This window comes from Budorcas taxicolor, chromosome 2 (assembly GCF_023091745.1).
Source record: "Budorcas taxicolor isolate Tak-1 chromosome 2, Takin1.1, whole genome shotgun sequence".
In the NCBI taxonomy this organism is placed as follows: Eukaryota; Metazoa; Chordata; class Mammalia; order Artiodactyla; family Bovidae; genus Budorcas; species Budorcas taxicolor.
The window spans coordinates 149,102,010-149,117,958 of NC_068911.1; positions in this window are offsets into that span (position 1 = coordinate 149,102,010).

The window sequence follows — 15,949 nt, forward strand, 5'->3', positions numbered from 1 at the left end:
GGGAGGGAGGCGCTGAGAGAGGGAGGGGCAGCCTCTTCCACAGCCGGTTATTTCAGGAATGGAGGCGGGGGCGGGGATGACCCTCTGGGCTGCCATCACCCCTACCGTCAGCATTATCTGTGTAGGTGGGAGTGGGCAGGAGGCTAACTGCCTGACGGTGCCAGTGGCCACGGAAGGGGGCGGCGTCTCTCTTCCCTTTTGAGGACTGGTGTTCTCAAAGGGGGCGTTGGTTTGGGAGGTAGAGGGCGCGGGTTCCTACCTCTGCTGCCATCAGCTCACAACTCCTCTTACTTAGGAGCTTTGTAGGCATTCGAGAACTTTTAAGCCCTGAAAAAAAGATATCAAAGGAAATGGCAAGATCAAAGTTAATATGTTTAATTAGAACGTCTTCATAAGTCACCTTCAGTAACTATAGACTTCAGCATTTAGAATTTGCCTAGGAAAGCAACTTTTAGTTGAGGTTTTCACATTGCGCAGGAATCCCAGGGAACACAATTATTCAAATACTCAAGAATCATAAGCAACCATAAATTTTATGTTACTAACAGTCCAACCACTTCAAAAGCAAAATTAGAATTATGCTTTAGCGATTATAGGGACAAAATTTATTCAATGTGAGTGCATTTGGACATGCTTGACGGGAGATAGAGCCTCCAGAAGAACACGGGCCCAGGGCTTAGGGAGGTCTTAGTTCTGCCGTCCTGCGGACGAGCCTTGACAAGCCTTGAGCCCTCCTTCCTTCCCCAGAGCTTTCTTTTTGTTTGGTGAGGGTGCTGAGTTAGAAGCCCTCTCCGTTTCTTCTCCATCTAAAACTCTGTGAATTGTCTTGCTCCTTTTTTTTCTTCTCTCACCACTTTATTTTTCACCCCATAAGACTTAAAGGGTGATCAACAATCAATCCATCAAATATTAGGAAGCAGAACAAGGTGCCATTAGCAGGCAGTTGGCAGAGCGTGGCTTCCCAAGTGGCACTAGTGGTAAAGAACCCACCCACCAATATAGAAGAGACTAGGGTTCGATCTCTGGGTCAGGAAGATCCCTTGGAGGAAGAAATGGCAACCCACTCCAATATTTATGCCTGAAGAATCCCATGGACAGAGGAGCCTGGTGTGCTGTGGTCCGTCGGGTTGCAGTCGGATACGACTGAGGTGACTTAGCACACATGCATGCGTGGCACAGCACAGCAGGCCTCTGTACCCATCATTTCCGCAGCACCTTCATGACTGCCGCTATACCCACATATCACCTCGTTAGTATTTAATAATTTTCTGTAAACCATCTCCTTTTTCGTTTTTCTATTTGCATATTTTTTTTCTATTTATATTTTGAATAAGTACAACCTTTACATGACTCAAAAATGTAAAAGGCGGGGCGGGGGGAGGTGGGGGCAGAAGTTTAAGCAATAGAATACAGAATTCTGTCCCCTGCCCTGCCCCCATTACCCGGTTTCCACTCCCTTCTCATTGCAAGATGAACCCATGTAGCTCACCTGTCTGAGTTTTATGAGGGCTTCTCTGTCTTTTTAAGGTTCTGATACAGGCCCTCGGGTTGAGCCCTGTGGTTCAGGGCCATAGCTGAAGGATGAACCTTGTGCTGAAGCACAGCAGCTGTGGAGCAGGTACAGAGAGAAGCAGTGAAGGTGGGTAGTACTTTTGAGATCACTTGCTTTAGTTTCCCCACTGCAGTTTCACAGGAGAGACTGAGCCCCAGGGATGAAAAACGAAAAATCTCACCCAGGAGCTCATTAAAAGGCAGAGCTGGGTCTAGAAGAATTTTGATTGCTGTCTCAGTGCTCTTTCGCTGCTCTGCTGCTGCTGCTGCTGCTAAGTCGCTTCAGTCGTGTCCGACTCTGTGCGACCCCAGAGACGGCAGCCCACCAGGCTCCACCGTCCCTGGGATTCTCCAGGCAAGAACACTGGAGTGGGCTGCCACTTCCTTCTCCAAGGGCTCAATTAAGACTTTTTTCTCTAAGGAATTTGTCTTAGCATTGCCATGCTGTACTCACTCAGACACCCAACTGCACCCTGTGGGGATAGCTCCGTTTATCAAAGATGCACAGGGAACCAGTGAGACCTGCATGGAAAGCCTAGCTTCACCTCTTAGCAGCAATTTGACCTCAATTTCCTCATCTCTAATATGGGTCTAAGGATGCCTGGCCCACAGGAGTGTTTTGCGGTTTAAGTGAAAGCATGGATGTGAAAGTACCTGGAGCATGCCAAATATAAAACTGGCCCTCAGCTTTTGTATGAGGCATCTGAATTTGCTGGGGTTGTCATGTAGCTTCTCCATCTGGTGCATCTTGTGTCCTGAAACCAGCAGAAAGCTTCTCCATTACTTTTACTTCCTTCCTATCCCTACAGAGCTGGATGCAGCCGGTACTCAAAAATCCTGCTAAATGAACGAGTGCTGCAGAGAGCAAAATCTGCTGTTTGGAACTCTCCCCCAGGGTGCAATGGAAGGGCAGAGGGTGTTGTGGACTTTCCCAAAGTGGTTATGCAACGTGAAGGACAGGCCTGCTTCTTGCAGGTGCGTCAGATAGGTGGGGGACAGAGCAGCCAAGCCAAGCTCTCATTTCACAAATGAGAACAGGGAGGGAACAGCCTGAGGCCCCCCCGAGACAGGCTCTTCTGAGCCAGGCCTCCATCCAGCTCCAGGGTGGGAGCCGAAGAAATGTCGTGGGGGCATAGGCCCTGTGCTTTCATCGGTTCTGGCTTGCCTGTCCCTGCTTGGGGCCCGGGCACGTTCACAGGTGAACAAGATGTGGCAGGAAACCATGAATCAAGGGGACGAAGGTATTAAAGAAGTCGGGCTGACTCCTGGGTCTAAATCCCTTTCTTTCTCCTTCTGGGCTTGCTCCAGCCTGTCCCTGCCTGGCAGGGTCCGGAGGCTGCCCCTAGCTCTGCCTTTCGAATTGCACCAGGAGCTGGGTGATGGCCGTGAGAATCCAGGGCTGGCTTGGCATGCACAGGGAAAGGCAGGATCTAGGACCAGTCTTGATAGCTACAGGGTCAGTGTTCTTTCTGTAGCGATAGTGACATACCTATGGAAAGGGACACTTTTTTTGCAGTAAGTTTATCTTGAAGAGGTAGCATGGCATTGAGCAGGGGTCAACAAACTCTTCCTGTAAAGAGCCAGGTAGTAAATATTTTAGGCTTTAAGGAACAACAGTCTCTCCTGAAAATATTCCAATACTTCTGTTTTAGAACAAAGGCAGACAGACAATACATACCTGAAAAGATGTGGCTGTATTCTAATAAAGTTGTATTTATGGACTCAGAAATTGGAATAGCATATAATTTTCGTGTGTCACAAATATTAGGCTGCTTTTGATTTTTTTCCCCCAATGGCTTAAAAATTTAAAATCCCTTCTTTGCCTGATGGCCATGCAGAAACAGCCACAAGAGCAGACACGGGAGGGAGTTTTTCAGGCTCTGGGCTTAGAACGTGGACTTGGGAGTCAGGCTTGGGGTCAAACCCTGGCTCTGACCTTTGCAGATGACATAATCTCTTGGACCCTCAGTTTCCTTTTCCTCAAATAGGGATAACGATGTCTAGCTCAGTGAGCATGACATGAGGTTGGGTGGGTGAAGAACTTGATGTGGACTATTTAAAGTCCTCTGTCAGTGGGGGTTACCATTATCATGTTCATCACCCATTAGAAAACTAGTGCCGAGAATTGTGAGTGTGAACTAAACTATTGCCTGCCGTATCAGTAAACAAAGGATGATGCAGCCATCCAGCCACCGCGTTGCAGCTGTCCTGACGTTGAGCCCCGAGGAAACTCGGGATGAGAAAGCGCAGAATACTGGCCCCAGATAGCTGAGGTGCAAGTCAAAGGAATGATTTCAGTGAGCCCAGACTTTGCATCTTCTCATTCTAAATGTCTGAAACTAGACATCTCATTCTTCACATCTTGAGATGTTTAGTTTTCTTTGATTAGCACTAAGTTTTTCATGTTCCAACTACCTGGTCGTTTGTTGCAAAAATTCCTATATATCCCGGCTCTGCCCTTGCCTCTTGGGAACAGTTTGCTCAGCATTATCTGAGGTGCTGTGTTCTGGGCTTGAAGGCCTCAGAATGCCCCGATGAATAAAGTACAACTCAATTTTTAGGTTGTGCATATTTTTTCTGTCAGCATGAGCAATGCCCCACTCTCCATTTCTACCCAGAACCTCTTGAAGCCTATTTATGAAGGCAGCACCACAGGCTTTTTACAAAAGCTATACCCCTTGCTTCTGGTTACAATGAACTCATCGTACTTGTGTGTCCAGGTCACTCCAATTGAATGCATGCTCACTGAGCACCAATTTTGTGGGGCTCAGGGTGAGGTAGGCATGGAGATGAACTTGGCCTAGTTCCTGCCAGTAAGATAGGACGGAGATAAGAAGTAACCCAAACAACCATAAATCAAATCAGTGTGCAGAATAAGACCTGCGAGGGAGGCAGTCCTGTCTCCATTTACTGAGCGTCAGGCCCTCTGCTGCAGTCTTTCTGTGCGTATGTTAATCTCATGAACGTAGCACCCCAGGAGATTATTTCCCCACTTGATAAATGGAAAGTGGAGTCAGGGAAACCGTTAAGGGACTTGCCAAAGGTCACACCCTGATCAGAGGAGGATGGAGGCTCACACTCAGGTCTGACTAACGTGGGAGCCAGAACTTGACCCATTGGTCTAAAGTACCCCAAGCCCAGAAAGTTCACTCTTGACTGTGATGGTTGGGGAACAGCAAGTGGCCCATTTGGCCAAGGAGGGTGCAAACAAGGGTCCTGTCCACTCTATGCATTCGTGCATCAGCCTGAGGCTTCAGGCAGGAGGACACACGAAGCCTGATGACTTTACCAGATTCATGTATTGTAGGAACTTCTTGGCAAAAAAGGAAGACCTTCCATTGTAAAACACTCTGCCATGTATTCATGTATTCAACTCTTCTTCAAAAAAAAAAACTTGCATTTTTTGTCTGTAACTGCTCTTCTGACTTTCAAATAGGACTGTCTCCTGGCCTGAAGCAGAGGCCACATGGCAGGGAGGCAGTTCTGTCTCAGCAGGTACTGCGGGCCCTGCTTCCACCACTTCCTGCCTCTTGCCTCAGTTCCCGCAAATGTACAATTAGGGGTTAGGCAACCTCTGGGTCCTTTCCAGTTCTAACTTTCCAAATTATAGCTTGTACTGTGCCTCTTTCAGTAAGGGAGACAGCTTTCACCTCTAGCTCGGAGTGGCTAGGCCCAGCAATATTAGATTATAACTGAGGTTACTGGGCACCGTGGGGCTGGGATGAGAACTTCCAGCCCTCAAGTCATCAATGTGCTGCTTAGATAACCTGCACCTTCCTGAAGCTTGTTGGGATCCACATCCTTGGTCCGTCCACACACCAATAGCCCAGCTTTTTAGTTCACTCCTTTATGTATTCACACCTAGCCTCTGGAGTCAGGCTGCCTGAGTTGGAATCCCAGATCTACTAGCCCTGTGACTACAGGCAAATTCTACAACCTCTCTGTGCCTTAGCCTCCTCCTCTATAAAGTGGAGATAAAAATGGAATTTGCCTTATAGGGTTGTGAAGGGTTAAATCAGTCTTGTAAATGAAGACCATTCCTGGGACTTTCCTGGTAGTCCAGTGGTTAAGAATCTACTTGCTGATGCAGGGGACACAGGTTCAATCCCAGGTCTGGCAAGATCCCACATGCTGAGGGGCAACTAAGCCCCTCACTGAGCCCATATGCCTAGAGCCCATGATTCACAGCAAGACAAGCCACCTCAGTGAGGAGCCCTCACGTTGCAACTAGAGAAAGCCTTAGGAAGAAACTAAGGTTTGCAGAGTTCGCATAACTTATTCGAGATAGGCCACTGCCCCCACCGGCTGCAGAGGACATGTCAGCAGGGCCAAGAAGACAGCCGGCTGGGAAGAGCGGGCAGGTCACCTCCTGCCCCGGTCACTTAACATTCGTTTCACGTTGCCTCCCTGCCGCATGCCTGGTTCTTGCTCAGACCTGGACTCCTGCTGGTGAAGAGTCTTGAATCGCATAACCTGTCAACACATGAGAATCGTCAGCAACGACCGGGGAGAAATATGATTTAGGAGCCGGGGAGAGGAGTGCGGAGAGACCGGAAAGCTACCACTTCATGGCTGATTTTGGAGCCGCCTCTGGGCCAGACCAAATGGGAAACATCCTGCTTCGAAACAGTCAGGATGTTAATACTTAGATGAGTGAAGACACACATGTCTCAACTAATATCCCAGGCATATCGGGCCGATTATGCTGCACAAGAGTGCAATTTCCTCCTGGGTTTCATTTCTTTGGCCCGACATTGTGCAGATGGCGTGCTCAGCTCGCTGGAAGTTAAGTGTGGAAATGATCAAATAGAAATACGAGACATTTGACTATCACTGGGGCTGCAACTTGACACTCCAGGTCTGATTGGAAACTCAGCAGGCCTCTTTCACGACCCTTTATTTCTGCTCGCCCTTAGCTCAGCTCTCTGCAAACCTCACAACCGTCTGCTCTGGCTCTGTTAGCGCCGCTTCTCACCAGAGACATTCGACCAAGTGGTCCTCCCCGTTAAAGTCCCCGGACACAGGGACTTCCCTGACTGTCCAGTGGTTAGGACTCTGCTCTTCCACTGCGGGGGACATGGGTTTGATCCCTGGTCTGGGGACTAAGATCCCACATACCATGTGGTGCAGCAAAAAAAAAAAAAAAATCCCAGGACACACACACACCTCTCCAAGGTACTGCTCAGTTGTTTGTTTATTTAGTTGGCTGCGTCAGGTCTCAGTTGCTGCACGTGGGATCTAGTTCCCTGACCCAGGATTGAACCCAGGTCCCCTGCACTGGGAGTGCAGGGTCTTAGCCACTGGACCTTTTTTTTTTTTAATGTGGTTTTATTTATTTATTTATGGCTGTGTTGGGTCTTCGTTGCTGTGAGGCAGGCTTTTTCTCTAGTTGTGGTGAGCAGGGACTACTCTTTACCATGCTCGGGCTTCTCATAGCAGTGGTTTCCCTTGCTGTGGAGCACGGGCTCTAGGGTGCTTGGCCTTCAACAGTTGTGAAACCTGGCCTCTGGAGCACAGGCCCAGTAGTTGTGGTACTCAGGCTTAGTTGCCCTGCAGCATGTGGGGTCTTCCCAGATCAGGGATCGAATCCGTGTCTCCTGCATTGGCAGGCAGATTCTTTACCAGTGAGCCACCAGGGAAGCCCCCCCTTCTCTTTTTAAATGCTTTGTTGAGGACTTCCTGAAGCTGAACCTTCTTGAGTTTCTCTCTCACACTTTCTATGAGAAAAAACATCTTCCTCCACCCTTTAAGGTCCATATCCTTATTCCTCCAGACCCCAGCTCACAGAGCACCTCCTGCAGGATGTCCTCCTTATTTCTTTGGCTAGCCTTCTCTTTGTCTAAGTAGTCTGTACCTACTTTGAAGTCTATTCTCAACCCAGAAATCTAGCTTTCTTAAAGTTTTGGACTCCTTTCCCTCACTCCTCCACCTCCACGCCCCACTATCCTAAAACCTAGAGCCTTCTGCACTGCTGGTAATTTCCAGATCGACTGCAGATTCCAGAGCAACTTGAGTATCCACAGCACCTGTATCAGAGGCTGGTTGAACTCCTGAAACCCTCTTCCCCCCTCCCCTTCTCGACTAGACCAATTTTAGTTTAACCAAACTTAAAGACTATATTTTTACCTCTTCCCTTTAATGATTAACTTGTTTCGAAGAATTCAAGAACCCAGACACAGTGACTGCTGACCTAGTTGCTAACCAATCCTAGTCACATTTCTCATGAGGGTCCAGCCTCTGGGCTCTTCTGGTCTACTGCAGGTGAGAACGTGAATTCCTTCATGGTACCGGTTTTGCTTTTCAGGCAAATGGAACCATCGGTCTGCTCCCCTGACCCTCTCATGGAGGTCTGGTGTATAAAGGAAAGATTATGATGGCTTTGCTTTGTTGTAGAGCTAGTATTTTAGTCTCTTTAAAACTCAGTTCTCACCCCCATTGATTTCAAGCCCTGATATTGTCAAGGAAGACACCCATCAATGCACTGTTGCTGCACCACTGCAGACCCCCAGTGCCCAACTGAGGATGTTAAGAGGTCCTCAGGCTCCCTTCAGCCAAGGACAAGGCAAAGGCTTGTGGCAGTCAGCTCCCCTGCGTGGGCCCCACGTGCTCCTGCAGACTTGAGCCACCTGGTTTCTCTAAGGCACCCCTGGGCTCCTGCTCCCCATACTAGTCTGCTTGGGCTGCCAGGACAAACACTACAGCCTGGGAGACTTAAACAATGGAAATTTATTTTCTTGCAATTCTGGAGGCTGGAAGTCCAAGAACAACGTGTTGACAGGTTTGGTTTTTTTCTGAGGCCTCTCTCTTGGGCTTATAGATGGCCATCTGCTCCCCTGTATCTTCAGATGGTTTTTCCTTTTGTGCCTGCCTGTGTCCTCATCTCCCCTACTCATCAGGCATCAGTTGTATTGGATGAGTCCATCTTAATGATCCCATTTGAACTTAATCACTTTTTTAAAGACCCCCGTCTCCAAATACAGTTACATTCTGAACTACTACAGGCTAGGACTTCAACATATGAATTTAGAGGGTAAGACATAAGTCAGCCTCCAACACTTTCCACTTTTGAAGTGCACACTGCCTGGTTTTAGGGCATCCTAGACCTTCATTGAGGTTTCCGAGGAGATATGTCCTCCTTTGTAAAATGTGGTTAGTAAGGATACTGATTATCTTGAAGTTGCTGTGAAGATTAAGTGCCATGAAGCATTATAGTAGATGCTTAGTAAACATTGGGCTTTCCTGGTGGCTAAGACGGTAAAAGAATCCGCCCGCAATGCAGGAGACTCCAGTTTGATCCCCGGGTTGGGAAGATCCATTGGAGAAGTGAATGGCAACCCACAATACTCCAGTATTCTTGCCTGGAGAACTCCATGGACAGAGGAGCGTGGCAGGCTATAGTCCACGGGATCACAGAGTAGAATGCGACTGAGCGACTTAGCACACACAGAGTAAATGTTAGAGGCACGGAAATAAATGAAGATGATGATGATGCTGACAGCACCACTGTTGTTAGCAGATGCCGTGGTCATAACATTCCTTTTTTAGAGCAGCTAGTGGTCATTTCACGTGTGTTGTTTTCATTTTGCTCATTTCTTTCCAAAAGAGGCTTCCCCGTGGCTGCCCAGCACACTGGCTGCCCAAGATTCAGATCAAAGCTACTCTCAACCCCTGCTGTGAGGACTTGGAAGCACTCTGGCAGGAGGAGGCACTGGGCCTGCCCCATCTCTCCCATCCCCTGCTGGAGCTCTCTTCACCACAGCTCACTCGGGCATCTGCTTTTGACCTCAGTGCCTTCCCTGCGTGGCGGTGTCTGGTGTCTGGAAGAACGCCAGCTCTTCCTGTCTGCCAAGCTGCCTCTCTTCCATCACACGAATGACCTGGGAAACCCCACCTCCCCTCCAGCAGGAGCTCAGTCTCCCTGGACTGATCACAGGAAAGGTGCTGATCTGAGGGCACACCGCCCTACACAGGCACCATGCTTGGCTCGCTCTCAAAGGCCCTTCTGATACAGGCTTTCTGCTCAAGACTTTCCTTCTGTTTGTGTGCGTCCAAGTGTCCATCTCTGTCAACAGTTTAAAAAAATCTTAAATAGTAAGGCTACTTTTGTTCTCTGTCCTGCACATTGCCTGTACATAAATATGCCTGCTGGAGACACCCAGTCTTTACAAAGCAGTTACGCTTGAGCACTTTCTCTCTCTCCTCCACCCTGTCTCAGGCTCCAGCACGTTTCCCCTCTGCCTGAAAGTACATCTTCTACCTTTTCTCCTGGAGAATGCCTGTCCTAAGTCAGGCCTGCGTCAGATGCCTTGCTGACCTCCCTGGCTGAGACAATGCCCTCCTCCTTGGTGGCTCTACTGTGCCTTTCGTAGCATCTTGCCTCTACTCACCACTCTGCACTCTGTTTGAATATCTTCCCTGGCTGAACTAGTTGCTCCTCGAGGGCAGGCGTGATGATGCATTTAACTCTGCATCACTGGTGCCCAGCACCGGGTCTGGCTGCAGATGAATGAAACCAGTGAGGAGGGCTCTGGGCCCCGGCCACACTGGGCAGTGCCTTTCATGGCATTTTCCGTTTGGCCTCACCTCTTCCTTTGTCCTGTTTTTAGCCTAATTCCTTTCAAGGCTCTGGCATGGGACTCTGAGCTCATTTTCATGATTGCTTTAAATATTTGGGGCTGTTGGCATGCCAACACGGGGACCCACGCTAAGGAGGGAGAGGAATTCTCTAGCTCTCTGGGTTCTGCCCAAACACAAGGAATGTGCCAGAGGCAGGGGAGGTTCTGAGAAAACGCCAGATTGGGTCGAACTAAACCGCTTTCCTACCTAGCTTAGGGAGCCAGGAATTTTGGCAGGAGACGAGAAAGTGAAAGGACACAGTGGCCTGGGGTGGGGGTGGCGGGTGAGGATAGCGTCTCCTCCAAGAAACCCAAGTGGAGCCCTGGATGAAGGTGAAAGGGCAGCAGCAGCACTGATCTGGAGATGCAGTGTCCATGTCCGAAAATGGTGAGGAGCCCCAGGAACCAGTGCCTGGACACCATCCTGGGAGCCAATTCTGAAAGTCAAATGGACAGAAGACTTTAAAAGTCTTGTCATGGAAAAACTCGCAAGTCACAGAAATAATCCTCAGACAGAGCCTGACAGTTGCTCCAATCAACTCCCAACACTTTAGGGGTCAAGAAATAGGAGCTGAGAGAGAAATGGGGTGACCTAGGCCACACCGTTCACGGTGGTAGCGCCAGGACTGGAACCTGCATCTCCTCCTCCTCTTCCCAAGGCTCCCACCTTCTCAAGGACCGGAGAGAACCTAGGATTCATCTTCCCCAACAATTGTTATAAATAGACTAGAAAGCCTAGCTGCTGCTTGTTGATTTCTTGCTACATGCCAGGCACAAACCAGTGCTAAGTGGTTTACATATTTCATCTTATCTAAGAGCAGCCTTATGAAGCAGACATTCATTCGAAAGACGGAGAAACTGAAGTTCAGAGGCCAAATGATTTGCTTAGATCAACCAGTTACTGAGCATCGAGATCTAGTTTCTAAGTGAGAAACTGCCTGATTCTGGAACCCATGCTTTTTTAAAGAAAGAAAAAAATTCATTTGGCTACACTGGTTCCAGTTCAGCACACGGAATCCTTCATCTTCAGTGCAGCATGTGGGATCTTTCAGTTGCAGCATGCAAACTCTTAGTTGCAGTATGTGGGGTACAGTTCTCTGACCAGGGATCAAACCCAGGCACCCTGCACTGGAAGCGAGGAGTCTTAGCCATTGGACCACCAGTGAAGTCCCTGGACCCCATGCTTTTAACAGCTACTTTCTAAAACCTTCCTGTCTGGCTTTCTCAGGTCTCAGGAGACTGGTTCAAGAGGAAGACGGCCTAGAGCTTCTAGATGGAAATGCAACGTCCCAGCACTTCTGGCAGAGAGATTAGCAGCACACAGACCTGGATATCTGAAAGAGGCAAGAGTTTTCTTCCCTAAAGACTTTCCAGTCCAGGGACTTCCCTGTGAGTCCAATGGTTAAGACTGCACGTTTCCACTGCACAGGACATGATTTCAATCTTTGGTCAGGGAACTAAGATCCTACATACTAAGTGGCATGGCCAAAAAATAAAGACTCTTCAGTCCAAAGAAGACCTGTGGTTATGGTGGTGGAGATGGACAGAAGACCTGTGGTGGGGCTGCTGATACACAGTGGGGTCCAACCAAGGCAGCTCCTAGAGAGCAACCAAGATGAGGAGGGAGACAGATTCCTGACTCACTCTCTGAGCTGGCTGCAGGCTGTAGAGATCTGTTACCTAAGGGAATGGATTCATGAAGAAGGAAAACCGCCCCTTAAAATTCACACTTTATTTACATTTATAGAACAGCTTTAAGCTCACGAAGTGCTGTCTTCATATTCTTCTTGGATTCTTAGAACAAGAAGGCAGGGTTAGGTTTTACCATTGAGCACACTGCCCCAGAGAAGTGAAGTGACGTATTCAAAGTCAACCAGCTAGCTAGCAACAGTGCCAAGGCCAGAAGTCAGGTCTCCTGAAACTTACCCGGAAGTCCGTCTCCCTGACACCACTGGGAGTGGATAACAAGGAGCCAGTAGAGATGCTCCCAGAAGCGGCATTGTAGTCTCTGGATGATGACCCCGCCTCCAGGCCTAGGCTTGCCCTGATTGGGCAACAAAAAGCCTTCTTTCTTTTGCCATTGGTTGTTTCAAGAAAGGCCACGTGACACAATTCCAGCTAATGAGGCAGGAACCGGGGCAGAGGCGGGGGGCAAGGGGCGGTGCTGGGCAGCCCACGGGAAAGTGTCTGTTTCTCCTAATGAGCCAGGAAAAAGGGAAATCTCGCTAGTTCTCTGGTTGTCACTGTGCCTGGAACGTGGTGAGTGGGCTGCCACGACTAATTGGCTCTTTGGAAGAAACCAGTGTATGGAAGAGGATGCACAGAGAGAGGGGAGAGTCTGGGTCCCTGAGGACATCATTCAGTCAACAGAGGCCCACTCTCCTGAGACTGTTCATCCTAGACTTCAGACTTAGCTGTAGTGCAGGGGATAAAGGGTTAGAAAATCTTGTGTCTTGTTCTTAAGAGTTATGATAATCTCCCCCAGAAGATCTCCACCAGACACCCTCATGACTTTTTGGCCAACACTTTTTGGGATTCCATGGCTACCTCACAGAGAAGGCAATGGCACCCCACTCCAGTACTCTTGCCTGGAAAGTCCCATGGATGGAGGAGCCTGGTAGGCTGTAGTCCATGAGGTCGCTAAGAGTCAGGCAGGACTGAGCGACTTCACTTTCACTTTTCACTTTCATGCATTGGAGAAGGAAATGGCAGCCCACTCCAGTGTTCTTGCCCGGAGAATCCCAGGGACGGGGGAGCCTGGTTGGCTGCCGTCTGTGGGGTTGCACAGAGTCGGACACGATGGAGGCAACTTAGCAGCAGCAGCAGCAGCAGCAAGAGGGGATTCCTTGGTGGTCCAGTGGTTAGGACTCAGTGCTTTCACCGCCTGGGCCTGGTTTGATCCCTGGTTGAGGAACTAAGATCCTGTAATCTGTGCCACATGGTCAAAAAATAAAAAAGTAATGCTCTAGGAGAAATACTATTAGTATCTTCATTTTATACCTGAGGGCATTGAAACACAGAGTTAAAATAATTTACCCAGGGATCACACAGCTAGGAAGTGGCAGAACTAAGCTTTGAACTCAGGCCCCAAGCCCTGTGTCCTTAATCACTACTTCCTCCAGTTAAAAAATGAGGTCAGAGAGGTGGGGGGTTTGGGGGAGAATGGATACATATGTAAAGCCATATATATGTATGGCTGAGTCCCTTCACTTTTCACCTGAACCTATCACAGCATTGTTAATTGGCTATACCCCAATACAAAAATGTTTTCGGTGTTTAAAAAAAAAAAAAGAAATGAGGTCGACCTACCTAGAGCACATGGTGTGTGAAAGAGAGATGGGGACTTGAATAATACTGAAGTTCAGTTAGGACAGAGGAAGAAAGAAATAGATGTTGGTTAGCAACAGTGTTTGCTACCGTCGACTGTTGGCGACTCTGCCCATAGATTTCCTTTGAGAAGAGCTAGCAAATATCCTTGAGTGTTTCTCAAACTATTGCCTGTATCCCAACTGTCCCAAGTAAAACAACTTATTATTGTGGGCTGGAAAAACCCTCGGGGAAGAGAATCATCTGAAGGATGGATAAGATTTAGAGCAAATGGATATTCCAGGCAAAGAAAATTGCACAAGAAAATGTCCAGAAGACAGGGCTGGAAATATAGAATAGGTCTTTGAAGTCCTTGGACACCGAGTGGAGGCCTGTGAGCTTCACTCAGGCAGTGAGGACTGCAGAGGATCCTTGAGTGGGGGTGTGGCTGGTCATCTAGAGATACATCCCGAAGTTGATCAAAGGGGAGTGTGCGGGAGGAGAGAGCTGATTGGCAAGAGGACCTGCCATATGATGAAAGTTTGACTAAGGGTGATAATGTTGGAAATGCATTGGGAAAGATACTGCAGGAGATACTGAGAAAAAATGATCTGTGGATCTGATGACTGCTTAGACATCGGAGGATGAGCAACTCAGGGTGTCTTTGAATTTTCAAGCTTTGGTGACAGGAAGATGGAAACCAGGGGCCTTGGGGAGGTGGAGGAGAAGGAGCAGGATGTGGTGGGTTTGGTGTTGGACTTGGAGATTTGAGATGGTGGGACACCCATGTGGAGAACATGATTGTCATGTTAGTGATGAGTGAGAACCACAGGTGTCAGAAAGCTGAGGGGGTGGAGCAGATGAGACCTCTGAGAGCAGGGATATGGTGAAAGGGAAGGTGGCTACTGAGGTCTGGACCTGAGGAAACGTTTAGCATTACTTGGTCCCATGGGAGGGGATGCAACAAAAGACATTAAGGAAAGGTCTAAACATTATAAAATTGCTGATGCAGAAATTCCTTGTTGAAGAATATAACCCAAAAGACGTAATACAGAAGTTTATTGAGTACTTTCTCAACCAACAACACAGCATAGCAATTTTTTGTGTGTTTTGTTGTGTATTGGAGTTGATTAACAATCAACTTCAGGTGTACAGTGAAGTGATTCTGCTATACTTACACAATATTTCTATTCTTTTTCAAATTCTTTTCCCATTTAGGTTATTACAGAATAGTGAGCAGAGTTCTTTGTGCTAAGGATAACATTTTTTTAGTACCTTACACTTAAAAAATTTTTTAACTTTATATTGGAGTATAGCCCACTTCCCAGATGGCGCTGGCAGGAGACGTGAGAGACTCCAGTTTGATCCCTATGTCAGGAAGATCCCCTGGAGGAGGGCATGGCAACCCACTCCAGTATTTTTCCTGGAGAATCCCATGGACTGAGAAGCCTGGCAGGCTACAATCCATAGGGTTACAAGCAGTTGGGTAAGACTGAAGCGACTTAGCATGCATATGGCCGATTAAAGAGATGGGAATACCAGACCACCTGACCTGCCTCTTGAGAAACCTGTATGCAGGTTAGGAAGCAACAGTTAGAACTGGACATGGAATAACAGAGTGGTTCCAAATAGGGAAAGGAGCACATCAAGTCTGTATATTGTCACCCTGCTTATTTAACTTACATGCAGAGTACATCATGAGAAACAGTGGGCTGGATGAAGCACAAGCTGGAATCAAGATTGCCAGGAGAAATATCAATAACCTCAGATATGCAGATGACACCACCCTTATGGCAGAAAACAAAGAAGAACTAAAGAGCCTCTTGACGAAAGTGAAAGAGGAGAGTGAAAAAGTTGGCTTAAAACTCAGCATTCAGAAAACTAAGATCATGGCATCTGGTCCCATCACGTCATGGCAAATAGATGGGGAAACAGTGGAAACAGTGAGAAACCTTATTTTGGGGGCTCCAAAATCATTGCAGATGGTGACTGCAGGCATGAAATTAAAAGATGCTTGCTCCTTGGAAGAAAAGTTATGACCAACTTAGACAGCATATTAAAGAGCAGAGACATTACTTTGCCAACAAAGATCTCTCTAGTCAAAGCTATGGCTTTTCCAGTAGTCATGTATGGATGTGAGAGTTGGACTATAAAGAAAGCTGAGCAGTTCAAAATTGATGCTTTTGAACTGTGGTGTTGAAGAAGACTCTTGAGAGTCTCTTAAGAGTCCCTTGGACTGCAGGAAGATCCAACCAGTCCATCTTAAAGGAAATCAGTCCTGGATGTTCATTGGAAGGACTGATGCTGAAGCTGAAACTCCAATACTGTGGCCATTTTATGTGAAGAAGTGACTCATTTGAAAAGACCCTGATGCTGGGAAAGATTGAAGGAAGGAGGAGAGGGGGACGACAGAGGATGAGATGGTTGGTTGGCATCATCAACTCACATGAGTTTGAGTAAACTCCGGGAGTTAGTGA